The sequence below is a fragment of the Pygocentrus nattereri genome, chromosome 19, assembly GCF_015220715.1.
Source record: "Pygocentrus nattereri isolate fPygNat1 chromosome 19, fPygNat1.pri, whole genome shotgun sequence".
In the NCBI taxonomy this organism is placed as follows: domain Eukaryota; kingdom Metazoa; phylum Chordata; class Actinopteri; order Characiformes; family Serrasalmidae; genus Pygocentrus; species Pygocentrus nattereri.
The window spans coordinates 11,389,386-11,415,498 of record NC_051229.1 but is presented as its reverse complement, the minus strand read 5'-3'; the positions used below and the strand labels follow the sequence as shown (position 1 = coordinate 11,415,498).

At 39.1% G+C, this 26,113-nt stretch overlaps 1 protein-coding gene across 8 annotated transcripts in view; it reads right to left on the bottom strand.

Annotated features, from left to right (window-relative positions):
* LOC108433088 (receptor-type tyrosine-protein phosphatase S-like) overlaps window positions 1-23,110 on the bottom strand; it is a 209,459-nt gene extending 186,349 nt beyond the window's left edge. For 6 of the 8 annotated variants that reach the window (XM_017707420.2, XM_037530991.1, XM_037530993.1 and 3 more), the window contains exon 1: window positions 22,819-23,107. The gene's annotated coding sequence lies outside the window, so the exon portion shown is untranslated. Of the gene's footprint in view, window positions 1-22,818 lie in introns of all 8 variants that reach the window. The other 2 variants (XM_017707415.2, XM_037530994.1) reach the window with 2 other exon arrangements.
* Between the last annotated feature and the right edge of the window lie 3,003 nt (window positions 23,111-26,113).

Here is a 26,113-nt window from a genome sequence, read left to right as displayed (position 1 = left end):
CCAGGGTACCTGAGCACCCACCAACAGTGGTCCAATGAGGGGCCAACCACTAAACGACAACAGGGTGTTGATTATCTTGGCAATATATAACGTATGATATATGAGGTCGGACAGATTAGACTGATTATGCAGGAAAAGTTATGTTTAATCAAGGTTAACTATGGTAAGTACAGTACTGTGGTTAGGCGGTAAAAAAATGAAGTAACATTAGCATTCGTGTAGTAAATTTGAGTTGCCAACTTGTGAAATTATGGGACTGATCGTTCATTAACTAGGCACTGCAGACATGTTCTCTTTTCATTAAAGCTGTGCATTTCAGTCATTTTACCACAGTTAAGAGATGTTTTTAAAATGTTAGTGAGCTTTCTTACTGGTTGCCAATCAGGCAAGATTGTGGTTTATTTGAGTTGAGGGTGAGGAAAGAATAAAAAAAGGCCATTCAAATGGACATCACCATCTACCAGTACAGTCCTGTACAACTCAGATTCAACAGAGGAAACATAAAAAAGGGCAAAATTCATCAATCAGAATGAATAATTCAGTGTGTTTACATCTGTTCAGCGCATTTACATGCTCTTGGGTTTTCAGTTCATATCAGATGGGGAAACCTTCACGTTTAAATGAGTCAGGCAGTATTTGGATTTCTATTTTGCAGCCAGCCAATAAACTCGCAGAAGAAGACGAGACAAAAACGTAACTTAAAACCCATCGTCATGCTGTAGCTTTTTTTTTAACATTGTCACTTTAGTGGAAAATCTGAACAAAATAAAACAGAACAAAAGTCTCGCGGGTGTTGTGTTAGACACTGCTTGGTACTTCTGGTACTGTGGTCTATTTTCATATACAGAACAAATCAGAGTAAGATTATACGTTCATTAAGAAATCTGATTACTGAGCTAAAATCCAGCTCTCTTTATCAGATTTCTTAATCAGATTTTTAGGCCTTACTATGATCTAAGAAATCAGAGTGGCTGTTTACATGATGTGGACGAAACCAGTCCTGCGTGTTCGTTGATGCAAAAAAAATGAGACAAGTATATCAGACTGAAGTGAAACAAACAAAGTTTTATTACAGAATTCTTTTTATACCCTGAAGCTGAATGTGTGTGTGTATAAGCTAAACCTAAATGTGTACATGTTCCTGTTTAGTGGGTGCAATGGACATATGGTTTACCATATATGGATGTGAAAACCTCATGTTCTAACGAAAACCTCAGGTTCTAACGAAAACCTCATGTTCTAACGGTTAAGCGCAGACCTACTTTACAGTTTTTGGCCTTGGTCGGTTTCCTGTTGTTGCGTACATCTCTGCATGTTTGTCACATACTGTCTGTTCATCGCCTGCCCTGCCATGCAAATGTCATAACTCTTTAACGCTAAGCGCGAGTTAATGCCTTCTGATATTAATGCTTAAAAGTATGCTACTACAAATATTAATGCTCAAAGGTATGCTACTAAAGATGTAAAAATCCACAATGACCAGTTGAGTGGTCTGATAACTACAGGAATCTGATATTGATCAGATTAAGTGCATATAAACACACTCAGTGTTCATCATTTGGCAGTTAATATAGCCTAACATTCATGCAGGGCCCGGCAGTCGCTAGTCAGCTAAATATCTGATAAACCTTGCTTGGTTGTAACAGCTGGACTCTTACAAGACAAACTCACTTTTTCCCAAACTCCTTTTTAAATTGGCTGAATTAGAGTTCTTTCGGATCTTGGATCTGACTTTTGATGTGTTCATCTGGTGAAAAAGCTATATCAGAATCAGAATCAGAATCAGAAGAAGTTTTATTGCCATTGTCAATGAACAGGATTCACAGACTAGGAATTTGCTTCAGCATGAAGGTGCAACATAAAAACAAGTAGTAATAGGCATGCAAAATTAAGTCCACATAAATAAATACTCTATGCAAATATATAGATAGAATGAATAAAAATAAAAATACAAAAGGCATGTACAACAGACACTCAGTAAAGCTATTCAGACAGCATGTACTGTTAGCTAATTGAATATAAACATGCAGTCACCGGCTAGGCTAGCTAGGACTGGCAGAGCACCAGGGCTGGTACAAAAGAGCGGAGCTTCACACCTGTCACACCGTGTGGCCACGTTTTACGCCTACCACACACACAAAATCATCCAAAGGCGTTCTCCACGGTTCCGCTGTCTACTACATATATACCATGTATTTACCTCAGAACAAAGACAGCATCCTTAACTCTGTACCTGATCTCATTCATCTTGTCTTAATCATGGCACAGTAACGAGCACTCTCATCCGAGAATAACCTGTACTGTGACTAACATCAATCATCACACTCCTGCCTTGTCAACACGTCCTACCATTAGCATATCTCGGTTTGGCAGACTCCCTCACTTTGGATTGACACAGTGAGATTCGATCACACCCGGACGCCATGCATATTCAAGCGCACGGAGCCGAATCAAGCTCCAAAATATCTGCATTCCAAACCAGACCTGCCTGGATATAACATATGCATGTCAATTTGGATAAATGAGAGCTGAATCAAAACACCCTGAGAGGTCTTATGGAAAGGGGGAAAAAGTGTCCTTGGCGTGTAGTGATTAACCGCATGTTAAAAGGTCCATGCTTGTATTTGCTGTATGAGTTGTAAACCTGTTCCTGCTGTGTGGCTAGCCTTAGAGCAGGGGTCGGCAACATTCGGCTCTTTTGCTGCCCTGGTGTGGCTCCACAGCAGAATTAGATGTGTAGGTAAAATTTGCAGTAAAATAAAGCTCTGCTGATCATTCTAACACAGTTTGAATAATAAATGGTCTTAAACGCTGGAGTTAATGTATAACTGCTAATTCACCCATTAACCATGAAGGATGGTGCGAAGACTGCTACAGACAATAGTGTTACTTAGCTAGTAGCTAATGAAAAGGCAAAGAGAAAGATTTAACACAATCAATGATTATTTGGTGACGAATGGGCTTATTTCCATTTATAATCACGCCAGTTGGTTTGCTGGTATGTTTAATCTGGAATGAGGACTGTCAAACACTAAAAGGTCGCGAGGCTACAGTCAGCTTCTCATTCGAATCCCCCCATTCCACCATAAAAGGTTCAGCATTCTGGAAACATTTGAACTTGAATCTGGCGAATGAGAAGTGGATTTCAGCCTCGTAAAAAGTCGAACATTGAGAGACATTTTGCAAGCAACTATTGCACTTTTGCGGAAAAGTTTCCTGCTGGAGATGTGAGAAAAGCAGCTATATCTCAGCTAAAGCTTAAAGCAGAGCAAAGTAAGTCTGCGTTTTCTTTTATATTTTTTAGCCTACATTAGGACACTAGCATATACTAAGACATATTTGTAGCAAAGTTGGTAAAATGGATATCAAACGTTGTGGCTCCCAAGGCGGTTTGATTGTTGTCGAAAAGACAAAATGTTGTCTTATGTTTGGGTTGCCAACCCCCGTCATAGATGAATAAAAGCCACAGCCTTATAATCCTCTAATTATTATTCAGTCTCGTTTTAGTCGCTGCTGCTGTACTCAATCATGTATTGTGATCAAATATTGTTATGCTGTTATCCCAAAGGGAATGAAACTTCTCAGAACGTCTCCACATCCAGAGGAACGCAGGATAAAACAAGGCTGTTGGAGGTACTGAAAATGAAGCTAAACTAGTATTCGTGTTTATTAAATGCTTCGTTTGTACATTTTACAAAAAGGCATATGACTCATAAACCAGACTTTTAAAGACAACTCAAGCTGCAGCATTTCTAATAAACACGTCGTCAAACAATGCTTTACTTAAACAAATCCCTACGCCAGCCCATTTATGCTTTATTTTTACAGATTTTTCCAAAACATTCTTTTTTCAAAAAAATGTATTTGCACAGAGTCGTTAATGGAAAACAAAAAAAACAAGTGCGCACAATTTCCCCTAAACGCCCAGTGTAGTCAGCCAAGACATGTTTGGCATCTGAAGTTTGCTTTTTTAGTTTAGAACTGGAGCTCCAAGGCTAACACTGTTAACAAACAATATCATTCACCCAAATCCTTTCTGTAAATACAAGCCCAAAACCTGTCTCAACCCCTTCACCCTGTGCCCCGGTCTTCCTGAAAGTTGCAGACTTGTTGATGTGGTTGAAGCAGTGTTACTAATGGTGAACAACACTTTACTGTGTAGACAACCGCAGTCGCTTTCCTTATAGCAGTTTGTATCATTTCACGCTTGACAACAACGCAGAGTCACAGTGCAGAGCTGAAAGTAATGTTGGGAGGATAATATGGTTCCATTTGAACTTAAAATTGTAAATACACTCCATCTTTGCTATGACTGTTATTTGACTAAACTGTTCATTCAAAGATGAGATTGCATAGTTTAATGATACCATTTGAAGTCAGTATTCAAAAACTATGTTCATATTACAGGCCTAGTTACTCAAATCTGATTTTTTGCTCAAATCCGATTTCTCTGACATGATGGTTCACACTCGTTTAGGTAAGTGTCTCAAATCGGTCATTAATGTGAACGAACCGGCATCCTGAAATGACCGGCATGCACACATCCTACACAGTAAGATGACTGGATCACGTGCATCACGTGCAAACAGACTAACGGTCAGAACGAGCCGTGGCTGCGAGGATAATGAACTCTGATCAGCTCAGGTGAGATGTGTTGCTTTTCCACCGTTTACAGGCTTTATCTTCTGTTCGGCGCTGCTGCCATGGTAACGCTGAATGATGGCACACGTGCAGTGGAAAAAAGCACGTCAATTCCAATCTGAGCGTCACATTAAGGTCGCATGGCCACATAGGTTTCCAATCTAGGACCACATATAAAAGTGACTCAGGTCGGATTTGAAATTTGAATCTGGGTTAAGTGGAAAATTGTGTCTGTCTGATTTTTCACCAAAAACATTACTTGAAGAAATGATGAGCAGTACAAAGTTCTCAAGAACTGAACTACTCAAGTGAAGAACAGAACACATTCACCCTCAATTTTCTTTTCCTTCTCTGCTCATTTGGAAAATGCACACGGGGGAGGGCCGCAAGTCTGAGTGCAGAGACAGGGTGTAGCGTGTGATGAAGGGAGTGGAGATACAGGGATGTTTAGCAATGTCCACAAATTGGCTCTGCAAAATTATCAAAACAACACAGTCTACAATGTATTTCCACTGTCCTGAAGAATGGAAAGTGACACCTCTCAGAACTTTTATAGCTGCTATCACAGTTTGAGGCATCACCATCTGGAAGATACAGTGCACAATTATGCGTAATAATGAACTAAATACCCTCTATCATGTTACAGATTGAGGTGAGCCTAAAGCAGATTCAGCAAAACATACTTATCATCTTGGGGAAAACATGGTTTGACATGGTTTATGGGTATTTTTGGAAAAAATTACTTGTTAAAAAAAATTCTAGTCCCTTTAAAAGCAGTTTCAGACAAAGCATTTTCATTACACATGGCTCACATAAAGAGAAACTCACAGCCTTTAAATAACATATTTATTTCTTTAAAGTTTCAGTTTCAGTTACCTATTTTTTTATAAACATAAGGTTTGAATGTGTTATAACATGTTATTATCACAGTAAAAGATGAAGGCAGGATACACATTCCACGTTTTCTCTATTTTTCTGGTACCTCTCTTTGGGTTTCCCAGTGGCCCAACCATCTACAGCCGCCCTATTGTTTGAAGAAGTGTGAATCCCAGTGATGCCATGGAAAACAGTTGCTCATTATTGGTACATTATCAGAGCTATTTTATTAGATACCAGTAAACCCCCATATCATCAATATCCGCCAAGGTTATGAGCCAAATGATACATCGATTGGGCCTCAGCCTACATGCTGAATTTGTTGACAAAATTAACATTAAGCGCGTCCCTTCACTACAGCATGGGAGGGGCGAAGTACAAATCACACTGTTCAACTGGAAAACAATCAGGGTAGTATGTATTTTTGGCCACTATGCACCATTCTCTTGACATCGTGTTACAGTAAGCACAGTTGCATTAGAAGCTTGAATCAGGATCAGGTTGCACTACAGAGACAAAGACTTTCAATCGGGAAGGGAATTAAAAACACCAGTAAGAGGCACGGATCTCATTTAGATGAGGAAATAGCTCCCCCAACCTTGAGCAGACATATATGAGCAATGTGTTGTTATTACATGAGTCCACAGGAGTCTAATTTCAGGCCTTTACCCCCAGGGTCAATCTCTCTGATGAGCAGACGCTGCTCAGTGACAAACTATTGATCGCTATTGATTGATTGTATGGGGGTTGAATGAACGAAGCATCTACATCACAAAGAAAAACTCAGCATAAAGGAGTGAATGAGTTGAGGAAGGATAGAACAGCTGCTCTGACTATTCAATTCCCATGACACTGTCATTATTTCCAATTATAGTAAGTTAATGGAAATGTCCTTATAGAAGGCACTGGTCAAAAAGAAGCTGAAGAAGCTGGTTGAGGGTCAAGGCTTTCCAACAAGCTTATAAATAGACACCTTAATAGATTTTTTTAATGTATTCTGAGAATTCTGTGTTGCAATTTATCCAAATTTATAAGTGAAATCAGTTAGAGCCAAAGTAGTGCTGAGCGGTATTAATTAATACAACCCAGTATCATATTTTCCAAATATTGAAGCACAGGGCAGAACGTAACATGGGGTAAAATGTTACTTAGAACTAGGAGAACCTTTGTTCTTCTTCTTGTAGTCCCACAGCAATTTCAACTGTGAATTTTCACAGCAATCGGACAAATACTTTTTTGAGATTCATTCCATGAAAAAAACATTTTATCATGATAGAGTGTTTTTCAGCTTCTGTATTATGTGTATAACTCACTGAATTCACACCTTTATTATTTCAGTCATTCTCTTTGCTGTAGATAAATAAATAATAGCTAGATTGGCTGGTACAACATCTGCACAGCAGAGGCAGTTGTAATGTAGTTACAGAATCCAAAAGTAAACAAAAAGGAAACCTATATCTCCCATGAAAAATTCTATTTATTTATTCTATCTCCTTATTTTTGGGACTTTTTATTCACAGGTTCATCAGACATCATGTAAATTAAACATATTTCAGTTTTTAAGTGATGACCAGTAACATTATACTCAAACATTGTTTGACACAATTTTTTTTATTCATTATATTAATGAGAATGCACATATTATAGCTATAATATATATATATATATATATATATATATATATATATATATATATATATATATATAGAGGCTGGAATTGTATCGAATTGCATAAAGTTATCAGAAAATTAATCTTGCTGAATAGTTGTAGGCTGGCGGTTAGGGAAGCAGCCCTGTGACCGGAAGGTCACCGGTTTGATCCCCTGAGCTGACAGTCCACGACTGAGGTGTCCTTGAGCAAGACGCCTAACCCCCAATTGCTCCCTGGGCACCGTGGATAAGGCTGCCCACTGCTCCAGGCAAGTGTACTCACGTTTGTGTGTATTCACTAGTGTGTATGTGGTGATTCACTTCATGGATGGGTTAAATGCAGAGGTGGAATTTCCCCATTTGTAGGATTAAAAAAGTATCACAACTTATTATCATAAAACTTTTAAGTCTGCATCAATTAAGTTATCAATTAATGAACTTGTCACGATTGGCCCCTCCCAGTCCTGTCCATGTGTTTGTGTTGTTTTGGTTTAGCCCATGTGCATTTGTTTTGGTTTGGCCCCCCTCGTTTCATGACTCCGCCTCTGATTGTCTCCACCTGTTTCCCACCTGTCCCTCGTTTACCCTGTGTATTTAAGCCCTGTGTTTGCCCCTTGTGTTTGCTGGTCTTTGTTGGTTGTACTGGTGGTGTTTGTATTGGTCTTTGTTCTGTTGTTTGTACTGTTCTGCTGGTTTGGTTCTGGTATCTATCATGTCTGTCCCCCGATCCATCCGTGTTGGCTCTATGACCCTGGACCGTTTGGACTATGACCCTGGATTTGCCCATAATAAACGTATTTTTATATTGCACCATTCTAATAATCTGAAGCAACTAGGCATGTAAGGTATAAAAATACATCACGATAATTACTTAATCTTTTATTATGATATCATGAGTTGGTGTGTCTGATACGCCACACTGAGGTCTACTGGAGTTTTTGGACCACAGAAGTTTGTAACTGATATTCACATAACCTTACGCCTATTATGTCTCAGGTTTAGTGATTCATTTAGCAAATATTTCAACCTAATTACTGGATTTGTTAGCCCATTAACAGTCTGCTGACCTGCTTGTTAAACAAAACTATGTTAAGGCCAGTTAAGTTTCACTTCAAACACACACAATCTGTGACTGCAAATGCATATTTGTGAGACTCAGCATTTTTGCTTCTCCAAGGTGGCTAGGACGTGAGTTTTCAAATTCTGGAGAGAGAGCAAGAACAAGAGAACAACTGTCTGCTCCTCCTTCTGCCGTGCTGTGGCTCCAGTCCTGGTCCTGGAGATCTACTAGCCTGGACGATTCAGACCAAACACACCGGGCTCTTTTATTGAGATGCCCCTGAAGCCTTTATTCCCTAAAAAGTTCGAGCTACACTCTCCGTGATGGTAGATTGCTAAGACCAGCACTGGGCACCCCTGATTTACAAGCTCCTCAAAGAAGAGACTGTATCAAGTGTTCACAGCTTGAGAGTAGTGCAAGCTCGTGAAAAAAGAGCTGTTCAAGTCTCTAAAAACCTCTGGTGAAGCAGCAGCTTTTTTGACTGAACTGTAGTGACACACGTTTAGAAGCAACAAATCACATACATTGCAAGTTGCTAAGCTTGTCTTATCAATCAATACAACTAAAACTAAAAATCAACATTGTTGTGTGACTACATTATATATATATATATATATATATATATATATATATATATATATATATATATATTATATATATATATATATATATATACACAAACACACACACACACACACACACACACACACACATATATATGTGTGGTGGCAGTGAAAATGAAGCAATGAAAAAAGGGATGCATGATAATATGAGAATCATAATTGTATCGGCAGATATTTGCCTAAAAAAAATAGTCGGCATCGGACAGATTTTTACCAATATTTACCTGATATTTGATTAAGTATTTATTCATAAATGTATCATAAATTTTAGATTTCTTCTTTTATATTTTAGAAATGTTGATGTATTGGCATCAGCATCAGCAGACAGACATTGTATGAAAATGTTTGGGTGCCCCTGCTCAAATTATGCTTTGTTGATTTGAAAATAATTTAATTCACAATTATTGTTTATTATATGAACTTAAAACACTGAGGAAAAAATATACTTAAAATGTGACCTTTGCAAAAGATATGGCACATATTTATATTTTTCCCAATATGTTAAACAAATTGTTAATGAAATGCACTACAATTTCCAAACAAATGACATATAGAGGATGCGTTCACTTATTTTCACTTAGAACATTAAAATATTAACTTGTAATTTGATCAGCGACACCCAAAAAATAAAATGGAATCACTAACAATGGATGTGACTTTAAAATAGACCTAATATATGTCAATTATAAAAATATATATTACAGTATTTAAGTGTAAACTTGAAAAATACAGTGATAAACAATCATTTGTTTTGATAGAATCAATTAATTGATAAAAACACAAACCATGTTAATTTGTCTAAATATGAGGCATAGTTAATCAACTTGTTGGTTTATGGTAAGAGAGTAGAACTAACATATATTGTTTGATAAACAAAGAAATGTGATGAAAATCACAGTGCATTGGAAACTGAAACTGTATTTTACCAAATCATTTCATAAACCTCATTTATCTTGGAGGAATTTTTCATTTCTCGCACCATTCATCATTTAACTCAAGCCTTTTTATAGTTACTTATTGTTTCACTCAAGCAAACTGTTTACTGCGTCCACCTCTCAAGGCTAAATGTCAATCAAAACAAAGTTCTGCCCACTGACCATGCATCTTTCAGATCACTTTACCCGGACCACTGGTTTCATCGTCCGCAACCACTACGAAGCAGCACGCTCTACAAGACCACAGGAAAGAAGCACAGATTTATCAGGAGGAATAAAACGGCCGCAAACAGAGCGATGCGGCACAGGCAGTCAGCCTAGCAACACGAATCCTCATGGACCCAAAAGCATCTTCTCCTCTTCCAAAGAAAACTCCATTGAACAAGACACTTCAGCCATGACCAGCTACAAGCAGAATCCATTTTGTGCATGTTTTTTTATGCTGGAGCATCCTCCGGGGAACGCTCGCGCTCATGTGGACTGTAAAGGTTTTGGCTGTAGGGTATGTGTCGTGAGGACAAACCCCACAGAGGGCCTGCGGCCAGTCACTCAGCTTCAGGCAGAACAAGCCGAGCCTAACTCCAATTGCTCAGCATGCAAAGAGATAATTCTAGTCACAGCAAGTTACAGAAGTGGGCCAGAACCGGTATGAATCAATACGACACTGCTATCCAAACAGCTCAAATGAATTGGGGCATGAATGAAATTCTATGCGTTCTGTGATAGTACATTTGTTTGACAGAGTTTGTGTCAAGCTAGCAGTGGCGTGGCTGAAAACAATGGATGCTTTTATCCACATGCCAAATGAAGACTAACCATCCTCTTATTCCTTTGTGAGAATATAAACAAAAACCCAGAGGAAGCTCTTAAACTATAATTTCTATAATGCTATGTAACACTTCTACAATAATCTGTTATATAATAATTAGTTAATTATAGATATTAATTATAGATACTACTTTGGGGCAGTCGTGGCCCTGTGACCGGAAGGTTGTTGGTTCGATCCCCAGAGCCAACAGTATGTGACTGAGGTGTCCTTGAGCAAGACACCTAATCTCCAACTGCTCCCTGGGCGCTGCGGACAGGGCTGCCCACCACTCCGGGCAAGTGTGCTCACTGCCCCTAGTGTATGTGTGTGTGTGTGTGTGCTCACTAGTGTGTATGTGGGGTTTCAATTCATGGATGGATTAAATGCAGAGGTGGAATTTCCTTGTTGTGGGACTAATAAGGGTCACTTAATATCGCTGCTGTCAGAGCGAAACCTCATATCTCAATGTGTGTCGTTTTTCAGTTTCAGACATAATTTGAAAATGCCTGTTGATCTTTACAATGTGTGTAGATTTCATGATGAATGGACCAAAAGAAATGATCCAAAATGACCTGGAGAAAAGTTCTATTCATGTACGTTAAAAGTAGGGTATGTTTTTTCCTGTAAAGTTACTATTTTGGAGAAAAAAGCTTGTGCTCCGACAGCAGCAATATGTTTCACCTGTATAGTAATCTATAGTAATCATGTTTATGCAGTAGGGTAGGAAGAAAGCAATAGACACACTGGGGGCCCAATTATCATTATTTGATTGGTTTATTATTATATATCATAATATGGTTTATTATTTATATATTATAAATGATATCTTTGATGGGTATTCAAAATGCCAACTCGAACTGTTTTCCTAGTCCACAAAATGAGTAGAATCTCACTTAAGTATCTAAAAGTATGTCTGTAACCTTCAGTGGTTCGGATGTAAACAAAGACATCCAGATTGGTTTGAAGTAAAATGGTCCGTTGTAGAGAAATGTACTGACTCTGATTGCTTTACAGTGGTGGTGATAGGAACCAGGAGTCGTAATGTCTATAACACAATTATAGCCATTTTACTTACTATCCAAAACCACCAATGAACTTACAAATACCCTGCATGTACCTCTTCACCATGAACGGATTTTCAAAATACATGTTTTAGACAAGAAGCTTTTCTCATCACTACTGTAAAACAATGTCTTAGGCCACACATTCATAACCATTTTATGAAACAGAGATTTCAGAGGTACCAAACTCTTCAGATATCTCAGGTTTTAGGCTTTTATTACCACTGTTGTCAACTAATCTAACTCAGTAATTTACAGTAGAATGAAGCATTTCACACCAAGCCACTCTGAATGACTTTGTTTACATCTTAACCACAGAATCATGCAGGCATTTTGAAAAATCAGAGGGATTCGCCTTTGAGTTAATGTTGTTTTGTTTACTTCATAATTTTGTTTTGCATCAGCTAAAACACTGAAGAGAGATGGCTTTATTACATATAATAGGAAATCTCCTTTTGGAGGCATTTGCAGTTAAAAACTTCAGTGTATTACAGTACAGCACTGTGCAAAAACTCCTGGGAAAACTATTTCTTAAAAGCTATTTAATTAGAATGTAAGCATTTTTAGAAGCAGAATAAATACAAATGAGAGTAATACAAAAATATTGATTTTAGGCAGTCATTTATTATGTGTAGTTATCATTCAGCACCTGATTTGGCTAACCAGTGCTTCATTAAGTTAAATAAGCTGTGCTGCTGATGGAATTGAATAAATTCATGTGAAGTTTAAAGTTTTAAAATTTAATACAAACTTACATGGTGTTTCTACAAGCACAGACACAGTTATTGTCCAGATAAATGGCTTTGCCCAGTTTTGTATTTCACAATATTTACAATATGTATCTTTAAAAAATGAGTATAAATCATATCATAGCTCAGTATAGTGTGATATTAATATCTTTAGTGATTCCAAACACTATTAGGCACTATACACTATGGTGATTGTCTGAACTGACTATAAGATTCCTGCAGGAACCCTGTCGTATTACTACAGATGGGAGTCAGTAAGACTGATCCATTAAGATGAATTAAGAACCTGTCTTTAATGTACCTTTGCATCCCACTTGTCTTTTTTATAAATAATCTCTTCATCAGCAACCATGAAAAAAACAATCAACAATAAAGCTCTTATCTACCTGAGCTACTGCACTGAATGCTGAGCGATTCAACCTTGTACTCCCGAAAGCATTGAAAAGCAGTGCCTGTGGGAGGCTCTAAAATAAAACCCTCTCATTCAGCACGTTTGCCTTTCCCTATCCGACGCAGAACAGAGGCGGCCATCTTGTCGCAATCTCTCCCACCATCTCTCAGTGGTGTCAGTCAAATTACTCCAGACACTCCACCCCAACCAGTCAGCCTCCTCGGCTGCGGGGCCAGGATAGCAACTCGTGACATGTCAAGGTAGGTGCACCACTGTAGATTATGTCACATCAGTGCATGCGCATGAAAAGTAAATAATGCCAACGGCTGCTTTAATTAAATAAAGTAATTAATTAGTCCGTGTGGCTCACTATTAAACAAATTCTGGACCTGGCAGTTTTCCGCAAATGTATAACCTACATTTCTATTCTCAATCCTGGGTGCATCTCACAGCTCTAACTGATGCTTCCCTTGTTCCTCTTTCTTCGTGAAGTCTGCCAGCTTTAAGGACATGGCCATTCTTTACCATTAGAGACCAGCAGTTTGCTATAGAACACCTTCAGATTCTTTTCGAAAAGCATAAAATGAGTCTAGAATCGGTCGCATCACCTGTTAATGCAGGTCCCAGACAGCGAGCATATATCGGTCTGCTGGGTTGATAAGGTCGGCACCCTGCTGAGTGTTTGGCACTTCTGGGCCACCTAGATTACTGTCCTGCATACAAGCTCTAACTAGTTTTCTAGTAATCTCCTCAAACAGATTTTAAATGCATAGAGACTTTTATTTTATAAAATAAGCATAATAAAAGACAAATATTACAAACAACTGAGAGAAAAAACCAAATGACTAGGCCTGATATAAAATGATTTTATAGAAAATGGTGCTGAAACTGTGCTAGATTAACTAAACTAATTTACAACGTATAACTAAAAAAATTTTAGTACAACTAAATGGAATTATTCTCTGCTTAAACACCGGAGGGCTGCTTAGAAAATGCTGAGCAAAATGCCCGCCAGCTTTGCCATCAATGGGCCAACAGTGGTCCAATAGCCCCATGCTATCAGGGTCTGTTACATTGCAACAAGCAAAAGCACACTACAAAACCATCTGGAACCAACAGAAATATTGAATTGTTTTCTAGGCTGTAGCATCATTTAACCAGTTTAACATTTTAATGGATTGCTTCATTAGACGAGCTGTATTTGAACAGGTTCCCAGATTGCAAGAGGATAGCGGGCCACTGTTGGCCTGCTTACATCAAAGCTGGCAGCCCATTGGCTTTTTTACTCAGGGTTTTCATGGCAGCCCATTGGTGCTTAAGCAGAGTATTACACAAAATGACACTTTTTATCACTCATTTTCCACTTACAGTTCAATTTACTTATTCTTTCTTCATTTCGTTCTTTCATTATCCTTTGCAAATTACTTTGGTAAATAATTTCAATTTAGCACAGCGCCAGACACAGCATTCTCAAGAAAATCATTTTGTATTAGGCATAGACATTGAATTCCCTCTCAGTTGTTTATAATACTTGTCTTAGTTTGTCTTATAAAGCCAGCAGACCGAAAAATGCTTGCTATCTGGATTTCCAGGAACCTTTGGGTTTTTTTTTTTTTAATCTAAAAAGACTATATTTACAAAATGAGTTGTAATTCAAGCTAATTACACAGTTAAATATGTAATGTAAGAAATGCTGTGACAGGATAAGCTGCTGAATCTTCACATTTCTGAAGTGGCTACTAAACATTTCTAATTAACAGAAACTGATATAGCTCAGAATATTCCAATGACTAACATTAGTAACGTAACATAAGCTTTTGTGATGTTCGTAAGGGTAACATTAGCTCATTCTGACAGACCATTTACAGTGTGACTGTACGTCTTTAGAGAGTAGTTGCCTTTGTTGAACACCAGCATGGATGGAAAGCTATGTTTACTACCTACATGAAGAATTACAGTAGGAAAAATTCCGAAAGTTAGAGGTTGTTATGGCTGAATTTTAATAAAAGATGACCGACTGAAAAATCAGCTGAAAACAGGGTGTGCATGTAATACTGGCAGACCCACTAGGCCCAGTAAATGGTGATCAAATTAACTGAGAGCAGTACATCGCAGTTGATAAACCCATTTGGCATCAATTCCTGTCATCTTGCTCTTGAATCTCTTTCTCGTGTCCTCAGAGAAGAGAAAGTTCAAACAAGGAACAGAGGCAAGGAAGGGAAACAAGGATGCAAAACTGAGGATACGAGATTAACCCTTTACCTTTGTCACAAAGCTACACACCAACAGACTCTCATTCGTTCAATATATAAACTAGCTTGAATGGTAGCCACAAATAAACTGCTATAAATTTTGATAGCAAAGAAGAACAGCTGCCACCGCATCATTCTTCTCTCTGAATAATTTCACTGGAGAGATAAAGTTTACTGCGTTATTCATCAGCAAACAGCCAAAACATCAGAATGACTGATTTATTTGAGCAGGCATGCTAACCTCTCTGCTAACCTGCCTCAGAAACAAAACATGCTAGCAGCTACGTAAAAAAGGCCCTTCAGAATAACAAATCTGACTAAAGCCAGCACGCTAAACTCTCCGTGCTGTGCTCGGAGGCAGGCTTAAAGAAATATTCCTAAATGCTCATCTTGCTAATAAAGAATGAGAGCTAGTAAGAGCCAGTTAGCATTAAGCTCGTGCTAATGGACTTCATTAGCTTTCATGCATTGGGTGAAGTAGGCTATTCTTTTAATAATGGCCCTCATTAGCTTTCAGTCTTTTTTGGCTGCAGTTTTCATTTAGCAAATACCTCAGCAGAGCACAACAGCAGTAAACCGATTCAGCTACACAAAAGCTGTACATCATGACCAGAACTACAGCACGTAAAGGAAATTCCACTGATTTCTCTAAATGTCTGCATAATTCAATCAATGCAATGTAATCACAGTCATTCAGAGTGGTTAACGTGAATCTAACGACTCAGATTTCTTTACAGTGGTGGTGGTAGGAATCAGGGGTCCAGGTGTCTACAATGCAAATATAGCCATTTTATTTACTATACAAACTGACCATTGAGCCTACATGTTTTATATGTATTGTAAATAGTGGTGATAATGGTAAAATAGTGCTAAAGTTGAAACAATATACTAGTTTGCCATCCCAGATAGTAGGTGGTGTAATGGAATAGCAGGCCGCTGTTGGCTCGCTGATGGCAAAGCTGGTGGTTAAGCAGACTGTTAGACAAAACACCATTTTTCATTGCTCATTTTCCATCACAGTCCATTTTACTTACTCTCCATATCCTTTGTAAATTAGTTTAATAAATAATTCTAACAGTAATATCACAAATAAATCCTGTTATACAGTACTTCTAATCTAGCGTATTGTTAGCAACATTTTTAACATAATCTTTTTATACTAGGCCTATTTTTTGTAAAACCTTTTGGATTTTCCAACATAAACAGCTGTTTACTTTTTACATTTGTTTGAGGATCTTAAAAACTAGTTAGACTTTGCATGCAGGGCAATAATCTTGGATGTCCAAAGATGGATTGGCATATATAAGCAGACCTCCAACTTTATCAAGCTAGCAGACCGATGTGCTTGCTGTCTAGGACGTGCCTCTCTGCCATGAACACATTCAAAAAACTGACAAAGCTTTATCTGAAAATTACTGTAAAGCAATGTCTCCTGCATTGGGCAGCGTATTCATAACTATTTTGTGTTCTGTGAAGTAGCTTTTAGAGGCATTAAACAATAAACTCAAAGAGCGACTTGTATGCTTAGGCTAAATGGTTCTCTGCATCATGGAAACGTTCTTCAAATTGATGGAGAATGTGTTGTATATAGTTCTATATAAAACCTTCTTGAAAATGGTTCTATAAAGCACCAATAACAGTTCTTCTATTATTGCAATATCAAACCTGTAACAATAGAAGAACCCTTTTTGGTGATATATAGAATCTTCTGGAAAGGGTTTTATATAGAACCATATACAACACATTCTCCATCAGTATAAAGAACATTTCCGTGTTGCAAAGAAGCATTTAAGCATACAAATGGTTCACTGAGTGTTCATGATTCTATATAGAACCATAATGGGCCATACTGACCAATATGCTCCTAAGTTTTTTCTTAAATGTGTTCTTGAGAAAGGTCCTAAGAAAAAGTCTACGGCAGGTTCATAACGTGTTCTTAAACTACAGAACTATTCTCATCTTTGTGCTCTTGAGTTTGTGTAGATTCTTTCTTACCTAAGAACAAATCCCAAATAATAAAACTTTGTTGAACGCCAGAATCTTCATAAAACTGCGTTTTAAGAGGTTTTAAGAAGAAATTTCTTAAGAATGGTTGGTGAATGAGGCCCATTATCTTTACTAAAGAACCTTTGAAGAACCATCTTTTTAAAGAGTGTGGAAAGGAATTTGCATGTGTAAATGATAAGAGAAAACAAAGAAATTCAATACCTGACTAAAGTAGCTATCACAAACCAGCCCATAGCGGGGAACAATATAATAATAAAAGAAAGAACACATTCGGCTACTCCAAAGCTCTCCTTGGTTTTGCTGGTTGTGAGGGTAAAGTAGCCACCACAGAGGATAGAAACCAACTTAGCTGCCAAGCAGTTCAAGACTTCTACAGAACATTATCCTTTTCTCTCATTCAACCCTGGCTAACCACTTTAATATGTATATATGCAGAGAACATCAGCAGCTCCAGAGGTCTGTCCTATTTTAAGACATAAAACTCCAAACCTGCTTACACTATGTAAATATTGCCCTCATACTCCTCGCATTTCTTAAGAGATGTTGAGGGCACTGCAGCAAAGATCTTCACTGTTTTTTAAGCTTTTCTTTCCTCCTCGTCGATCAGTTCTGCTGCCGCTGCAAACCTTCATAGCATCCACCAGCGTAAGATCAAAGCCAATGAAATAAATTATTCCTCACACATTTTCACCACATTTAAAAGTCTTGGATTAGATTCAGGATCAAAACCAGGACTGTCTGATGCATATTTAAACTCTGATTGAATTCACAATAATTAGTAAGCAGCTTTTTTCCCCCCTTCACCGTTAGTTAAGAGAAAACTGTAAACAAAATCAGGGAAATAACTTTCAGTTCTGAAAGTGTCACTGAAAACATGTAAACACCTTCAGCGCATGGGTTTCAGCTCATTGATTAATCACTCAACGGTGTGACAACCAGGAGCTAAAGAGGGAATACAGGAAGCAGATAAATTGAACCCGACCGCTTCCCATGATGGAGAAGCCGTCATTGGGAGAAGAAACTCGATCAATTGACTCACACTTGGAGCGTGCAATTAACTGGCGTTCCCCAATACGCGGACACGGATGAGTTGATTTCCAAATGGAAACACACATTTCCGTTACACTTTCTCCCACTCGTCTTTCAACACAGGAGCCGACATGAGAAGTTTCTCATTAACCTCCTCGTTTCAGCGTCTTACACTGGAGACCACTGTAGTCAAAAGCTTCCTATGGCTTCATGACTGAGGTCAAGCTGAGTTTTTGCTGGAGCTGCACTTACTGAACCTTTTTAAACAGGAGAATTTAACATTACCTTCTGTAGTGCGGAGACTCTATGGACAGATGGCTGAAGCATATATGACTGTAGCCCTTCGACAGGCCCTCTAGTGAAATCAACTAAGATATCTGTAATTAATGCAATCAAAGATAATGTTATCTCCCTGTAATCCTGTTTTCAGTTTAACTCCAAGGCTGTTGGGTGTCAATGAAGAAGTTGAGCTGTTCGCAAGCAATGAGGTGCTAAAGGGGAGAAGTCAAAACCCCCTGTTATGAAAACAATCCGCACCTCTCCACAAATACAGCGATGTCGAGCTAAAACGGACAGCACAACTGCAGATTTCCTTACCTAACAAAGGCTGCCACAATGTAAAAGAAATCATATTTGAATGCAATAAAAGCACTAAATGTTGATTTGCTTACTCACCTAAAAGGTTTTGGTTTGAAAATCATATTTCCATTGAAATATATTCCGTCACCATTAGCAAGGGACCAAATCGGACTGATACTGCTACTTTTTTGGCTACTGTGGAAAGGATTAAAATCTACAATATGCAAGATACGAACATTATGAAAGGACAATTATTCAAAAATGTCTGGTAAAAATTTACTGGAAGCTAATAGGATTACTAGCCTTAGCTAACATTTTCTATGGCTGATCACCACAGACAGTACTTTTCTCTGTACTTATAAGAGAACACAAAACTCATTGATTCAAGACTTAAAATAGAAGCAGCTGCTGAATTCAGTAAACATTTGAAATAAGCTGTAACATCAATTTGAAGCTACAGTCATTGAACACTAACAGTACAGGGATTAGGATAAGACAGACATGAGAATGTATTAAGAACAAAGCTGTTCTTAATGGATCTGCATGGTAGAAAAGTAGTTGCGGTTACTTTTGCCTTATCTAAGGTTGTCATTTGCAATTAGGCAATCAAACTCCACCCACATCACAACCTTTGTAACATATTGCTATCTCTGGAAAACTAGTCCCGTTTCTGAAATTAGACAGATTTAGAGCCTAATTTACAAATGAAGCGTTAATGGAAGTGCTGTACCACAGCATGCATAAACATTTACTGAAGGAATTCCTCAGCCACCCTTGGCTTCTATTACAATGCGCTTCTTGCCAGCCAGTTTTCTGGGAAACGTATCAAGATTATAGTCCATGGTCATCAACCATGTGCTACAAATAGATAAAAAACCTTTAATATTCCTTAACCGTTCACATTCGAAAATCAAGTTTAAGGCCAGTGCAGTGTTACTCAACAATGATCTCATTATACTTATGCAGGATGCATAAACAGGAAGTATCTATGTGTGGTTGAGGCTATTAGTAGATTCTGACAGGATGCTCTCCCACGCTCCGACCACAAATCATTCGCTGGAAACGTTATGAAAAGCCGGAGAGAGCCGCACGATGGCCCACACTCCGAGTGCTGCTGGTCCTCTGCCATCCGGCCTCACACCACTCCGCTTTAAATGAGGAATCTGAAAAGGTGTAGGAAGGCAGAGCGGGGAAGCGGGAAGGCGTCCGAGTGCGAGTAGCGAGGGAGGGCAGCCATTTCTAAAGCTCAGAGGAGCATGATGTGGTTGACTTTAGAAAAGGTTGTTATTAACATGGAGACATGTGCGCATGTCTGGCCAACAACACACACACACACACAAAGTATGACTCCAGGGACAAAGCTAATCCTAGACTACTACTTCTCCTTCATTATAGCAAGATGAATATTCACGAGAGAAAAATACAGCAATACAAAGCACTTAAAATCAACTAGGCATCGTTTTTTACTGTTCAGCCCTCAGAAAATGTTAATACAGTAAATGTAGGGAAGCAGTTTTAATACCAAATGAACAAAACAGAGCCAAACCTACACACGTAATCCGTGAAAGAATTCCTTCTGGATTTGCCTCGGACATTCTTTATTACTGTCACTATCATAATTAATAGCGAAATAATAACAGAAGACTACATTGAAGTAAAATTGTGTGAAATGCAGAGAAGCAAATTCAAAACAGTTTCTGGTTCGTTCATTATTAAAGTCTAAACGACATTACAGGTCATTCTGAAACATGTAAAGTACTGCGCAAATCTCAGAGACCCTTCATTTGTTCAACTTCCAGTCGAAACAGCCTTTTAGTACAAGCTACTCCTTTTTCAGGAGAGATTTATAAAGGACTTAAAGTCAAAGGAAAATAAGTGTACAGTTTCCCAAACTGAAGCTCAGATACAGAGAAAATGAGACTCCTAACAAGCAGGCAGGCCACCAAAACTTGCTGTTTCTGTCCATCTTTCCATTGTGAGAAGACAACTGAGCGCTATGGGTCTGAAGAGATCTGTAGCAGTCAAGATGCCCTCACTGAGAAAAGGAAATGAGGAAAGCCCGCTGAAACAATGGACTGACCGCCCCAGAGTCCAGACCTCAACATCACCGAATGTTTGGATCATGAGAAGCAGAAGATACAACCAACTTCTAAGACTGAACTTTGAGGGTGTGGAAAACTATCCCTCCAGATGTCTTTTAAAAACTGAACACGAGTATGCTGTAATAAAGGTAAAGGGTGGATGCAGTAAATATAAAAAAATCATATTTAGATTAAATTAATTAATTAATTTTTTTTTTAGTCATTGAGGATTAGATAAATGCTTTCTGCTGTTTCCCTGAGGCTGAAAATGAATAACTTGTACTCAGCGGTCATTTCTGACTGGAAATTAAATGACTTAAGGGTGGTTTCTGATTAAACACAGTACTGTATCCGGAAGCCAAATCCAGTTAACACATTTTCCCACTGATTTTAGCTTAGATATTTTTGCTTTAAGGTCTCCCAAAAGTAGCAACATCTCAAATAACGCACAGCTACCACCCTGCCTCCTCTATGAATTAGAGCCTCCTCTTATTACTAATAATAATAACTACAATCAATAATAAAACGGTGGTCTTGGAATTATAATAGACATCAACTAAACTGCAATTTCAGACTTTTTTATTATATATTATAGGTTATTTTGAAATGTATCGCCAGGCAAAATCTAGCTATGACTGATTTTTTTCTCTGATTTCGGCTTTGATATTATTGCAAAAAAGTCCTTTAAAAAGAACCAACACTGCAAATACTGTATGAGCTACCACTCTGCAGTCTCCCCCATTAGCACACAGCAGTGGGAAGCTTTAAGCCGGCGATTGCTGCCTCTCAAACACAGCAGCCTTCACAGAGAACGGCAAAGCATTCAGCACTGAAAGGCATTTTGAGGCAAAAAAGTGCCCCCAATCCGAGGTTCGCTTCTGAAAACCCAAGAAAACCCCACATCCAGCCGAGAACGGAAGTTAAAGGGGAATTCCATTCAATTTTTTCAAATTTTCAGCACAATTCAGGAGGTGAGCTGTAAACAAAGAGTCATCCAGAATGGTCTGATGTGAAATGGTTCATCGTAGAGAAACTTAACAGACTCAGATCCGTTTACAGTGGTGCTGATGGGAACCGGGGGTCACAACATGTGCATTTACAAGGCAAATACAGCCATTTTATTTACAGTCCTAAGCCATATTTTTTCTGAGTTATGTGATGTTGATGGCGGTGAAAGAGCGGAAAATATAAAAACCAGTTTTCTTTGAGGACTGGTGTGTCCTTCGTGTGCCCCTCCACCCTGAACGGATTAGAGAAAATTAATCAAAATACATTTTAAGTCAAAACTTTAAAAACAAAACTGGCTACAGCGTGCCAATGTGCGTTCTTTGGGGACTATTTTGCCTTAGAACACCCCTCCAGCATGAACGGATTAAAATAAATTGATTAAAATAGGCTTTAAGCTGAACCTTTATCACAAAACCACTGTAAGGCAATGTCATCAGGCTGAGTGTTCAAAACCAGAACCATCATGTAATAACTTTCTGTGAGGGAGCTTTTAGAGCTGGACGTCTGGTTCCATTCACCACCACTGGGAAGGCACCTGACTCTGTAAGTTTCTCTAGGAGGACGCATTTCGCACCAAACCACGCTGAATGACTTTGTTCACGTGTTAAGCGTCAAATCACGCAGATATTTTTGAAGAATCGGTGGCGTTGCCCTTTAATGGGGGTTGAAACGAGCTGGAGTCGGAACAAAGGGAGCCCAGGCTGGCAGCTGGTCGATCCTGAAACGCGTCCCCCTGTCATTCAGTCAGGAACAATGAGACAGACGGACACGGGCAGCATCCCCGCGTGCACAGACCATACAAAGCACATTATCCACCTGAGACGGGGCAGGAGAACTGATCTGGGTTAGACCGGCTTCTAACAGCAACCCTGAGAACAGCTTTCCCGGCAGCCTCTTTCTGCCCCTCTGTTCTGTCTCATTTGCAGTTTCGTGCACGTTCAGGTGAGTGTTGCCACGTAGGGTGGGGTGCGTTCGGTTCAGAACCCACCCGACTGTGTGACAGCAGCCACGGCGCTGAATTAAAGCGAGGGCGCTGCTCTGTAAGGACGAAGCGCGCAGGTCGGTTACCTTTGTCGTCGTTCCCCTCACAGGCAGATGCATGTGGGCTCGTAAATTCCGTGTATCTGTCCGGACTCCTCCGCGAGCTGCAATAACCGTCCGGGCTGTGTGTTTGTGTGTGTGTGTGTGTGTGTGAGAGAGAGAGAGAGAGAGAGAGGAGAGACACTAAATAAGCGTTCCGGGGGGTCGTTATCTCCGCGCCCCCATTTTCCACAAGCCTCCGCTGGTTGAGCGCTGAGCGGTGGTTGATGTCATCGGGACCGAGAGGCAAAAGCAGCTTCTTTTTCTCTTCTCCCCCTCTCCTCCTCCTCCTCCTCCTCCTCTTCTCTCCTCACACACACCCGCTGCGCCCCCCCTCCTCCTCTGCCTCCTTCCGTCACGTGACACGAGACGCGCTCCCTCAGCAACCGGCGCTGTTTCCCCCCCACACTCGTATTCCGACAAGTCCCGCCCCCCCGCGCTGCGATTGGCTACTTGCGCAGGCTAATATGCAGACTGCCAATCAGCGGAGAAAGATTATAATATGATATAATATAATCTACATGTGAAATTAATTCGTTTTCATTTGGGTTTTTTGTTCATTTTTAAATTAAAAAATTAATCATATTTGAATGGTTTTGTTCCAAAATGTATTATGGGCCACTTACAAGGATTTTTTCCATGATATACTTTGTTGGGAATGTGCTTTACACATGCAAGAAATATCAGTGCTATATTATACTTATATATCATAATTAGGCAAGTAAGAATGAATACAATGACCTGCGATTCAAATATCATAGGTCACCGGCTGTAAGATGCGCATGCTTGGTTCTATTCCTGTTAAAGTTTACGATGCAGGTTTCCTTACTGATCAAATACAAATGCTGGAAATAAATGATTACATTAAAAATACTGAAAACAGGAATTTTAATAAGGCCTGTCTTTTTTTATTACAAAAATGGGCCATTTTATGTGCAAGTCAATTTGAATGCCAATGGTTTTTATTTATGTTTTAATTTAATATTAATTTTAGTTCAAATATTTGTTGTCTATAGTAAAAGGACCATGGCCAACAACTATAGTTCAGGATGATGACCCTGTGCCAGAGTGCTTGTCGATTTCAGGGCCATCAATACCACAATACCAGGCAACTACGAGCCAATCACAGCTAAGTGGGCGGGGCTTACCGGAATACGGGTGGGAAAAATATCCGTCAAATCAGGTGAGGCTTGTAATTACAGTGGAGAGGACTGAGAGATGAGGATTTGGATTTGCCTTTAACCACTATGCCACACTTCATGCAGGTGTGAGGTTTATATGGCACATGTCTTTGATACAGTTTAGCTTGGACAGACCATTAGTTTCCCTCATTCAAATAAATTTTATTATAAACTTAATATTTCCACTCACTGACCCCTTTATGAAGTCCATCCACCCTTTACGTCTAGGATACAGGTGTACAATAACAGACTGTAGGCCATCTGTTGTCATGCACAATTTGTCACTCATCGTCAACCCCATTCATCACTGCTCAGTTTCTGACCACACGACTGCTGTTGAACAGATATTCTTGGGTGGTGGACCAACACAGCACAGCAGTGACTGACATGGTAGTGTTGTGTTTGGTGCTGGTATAGTGCATCAGTCACCTGACTTAAGAGTGGTCCACTGCCTAAAAATATCCAGCCAAGAGCAGCTCTGTGGTCAGAAACTGACCAGTAATGAAAGACTAGAACATATAGTCTAATGCAAATTATGCATTAACAGATGAGCTACGGCCTCTGAGGTGCACACCAGCAAGATGGAGCTGCAAGACAGTTTCTAATAAAGTGGTCAGAAAATGTATATCAAATTAGTGGCCGTAAAAGCTTTCACCCTATATTACTCTACAACAATGGCTCTCCATCCCTGTCCTGGGGACTCACCATCTGTACAGATTAGTCTCGCTCTACTGCACCAGCTTCAGCTCACCAGACAATTATTAAGCTCTTCATGAGCTTAACCAGGTATATTAAAACAGGGGAAAAGGCTTCAGGTTGGTTTATACCAAGACCTCGGATTAAGATTCATTGGACCTTATCAAAGGTTTATCATATTTGAACACACTGACTGACGTATGAGCTACTCCTCCTCTGTAACTATATGTCCTGAGCTCGACTGATCAATTTGCATTGAAGGGAGACCACTCTAGTAACTTATTTACATATCATTTGCAAAGGACACACCCCAATTTGGCATCTTATGCATATAATTTACATAAAGCATGCCCTAATTCAAGCTGATTTTCTGATAATAGGACAATAAATGGAAACAGCAGGCCCATATCCTCACAGGCCGAGTTGGGGGTCGAGCAGGAAAGGTACTGCTCCCCCCTACTCGCTACAGCTTAAATAAGTGTTCCCAAAAAAATAATAAAATATGAAACAAACCAAATGTCTTAGCTTTATTTACAGCAGCAAACGGTGACTATTCAGCTTGTGCTATGAATGTAAGGTAACAGCTTTACAATGATTCTAATTTCCAATAGCGCCACTATGAGATTCTGGCACTAACAGTGACTCAAATGAACATGTTTTAGTTATTCTAGACTAAACACAGACACTTGAAGCTCATAAAACTCAATGTTTTATTTGAAGCTTGATGAAAACAAAAACATATATTTTACATTGTAGAAGTTTTACAGTGAGCCCTTCAGTAAAGATCTCAGGCAGAGAGCGGCTGCTGTTTTCCATTGTTAAAGGGGAATTCCACCAATTTTTCAACATTTCTGGATAGTTCAGTCTTAGTCATGTAAAGAAAGCCAGTCAAAGTGGTTTGGTGTAAAAGGGTTCATAGATAGACTGATTTCTTTACAGTGGTGGCGATAGGACCCAGGAGTTTGGGGAATATTTTGCCCCTCTGGCATGAGTGGATTAGAATAAATGAATTAAAATACAATTTAAGCCAAAACGTCATAACAAAACTGTCCTACAACAATGTGTCAGACATCAGGCAGCATATATCTAACCATTTCATGTATTTTTTTTTTTTGTGAAGGAGCTTTCAGAGGCATTAAACTCTTCAGATGTCTGGATCCTGTCACCACCACTGTAAACAATTCTCAACAAGTCGTTCTAGAATGGAGCATTTAACACCAAATCACTCTGAATGGCTTTCTTTGCCATCTTATCTTAACCATTTAATTATGTAGATTTCTTTGTAAAATTGATAGAGTTCCACTTTAACATCTGACTAGCAGCGTTCAGGCTACTGCTCATATTTGTTTCACTGACATGTCTAGGACTTCCAGAAGGTGACGTTTTCTCTCACTAGATGAACGTTA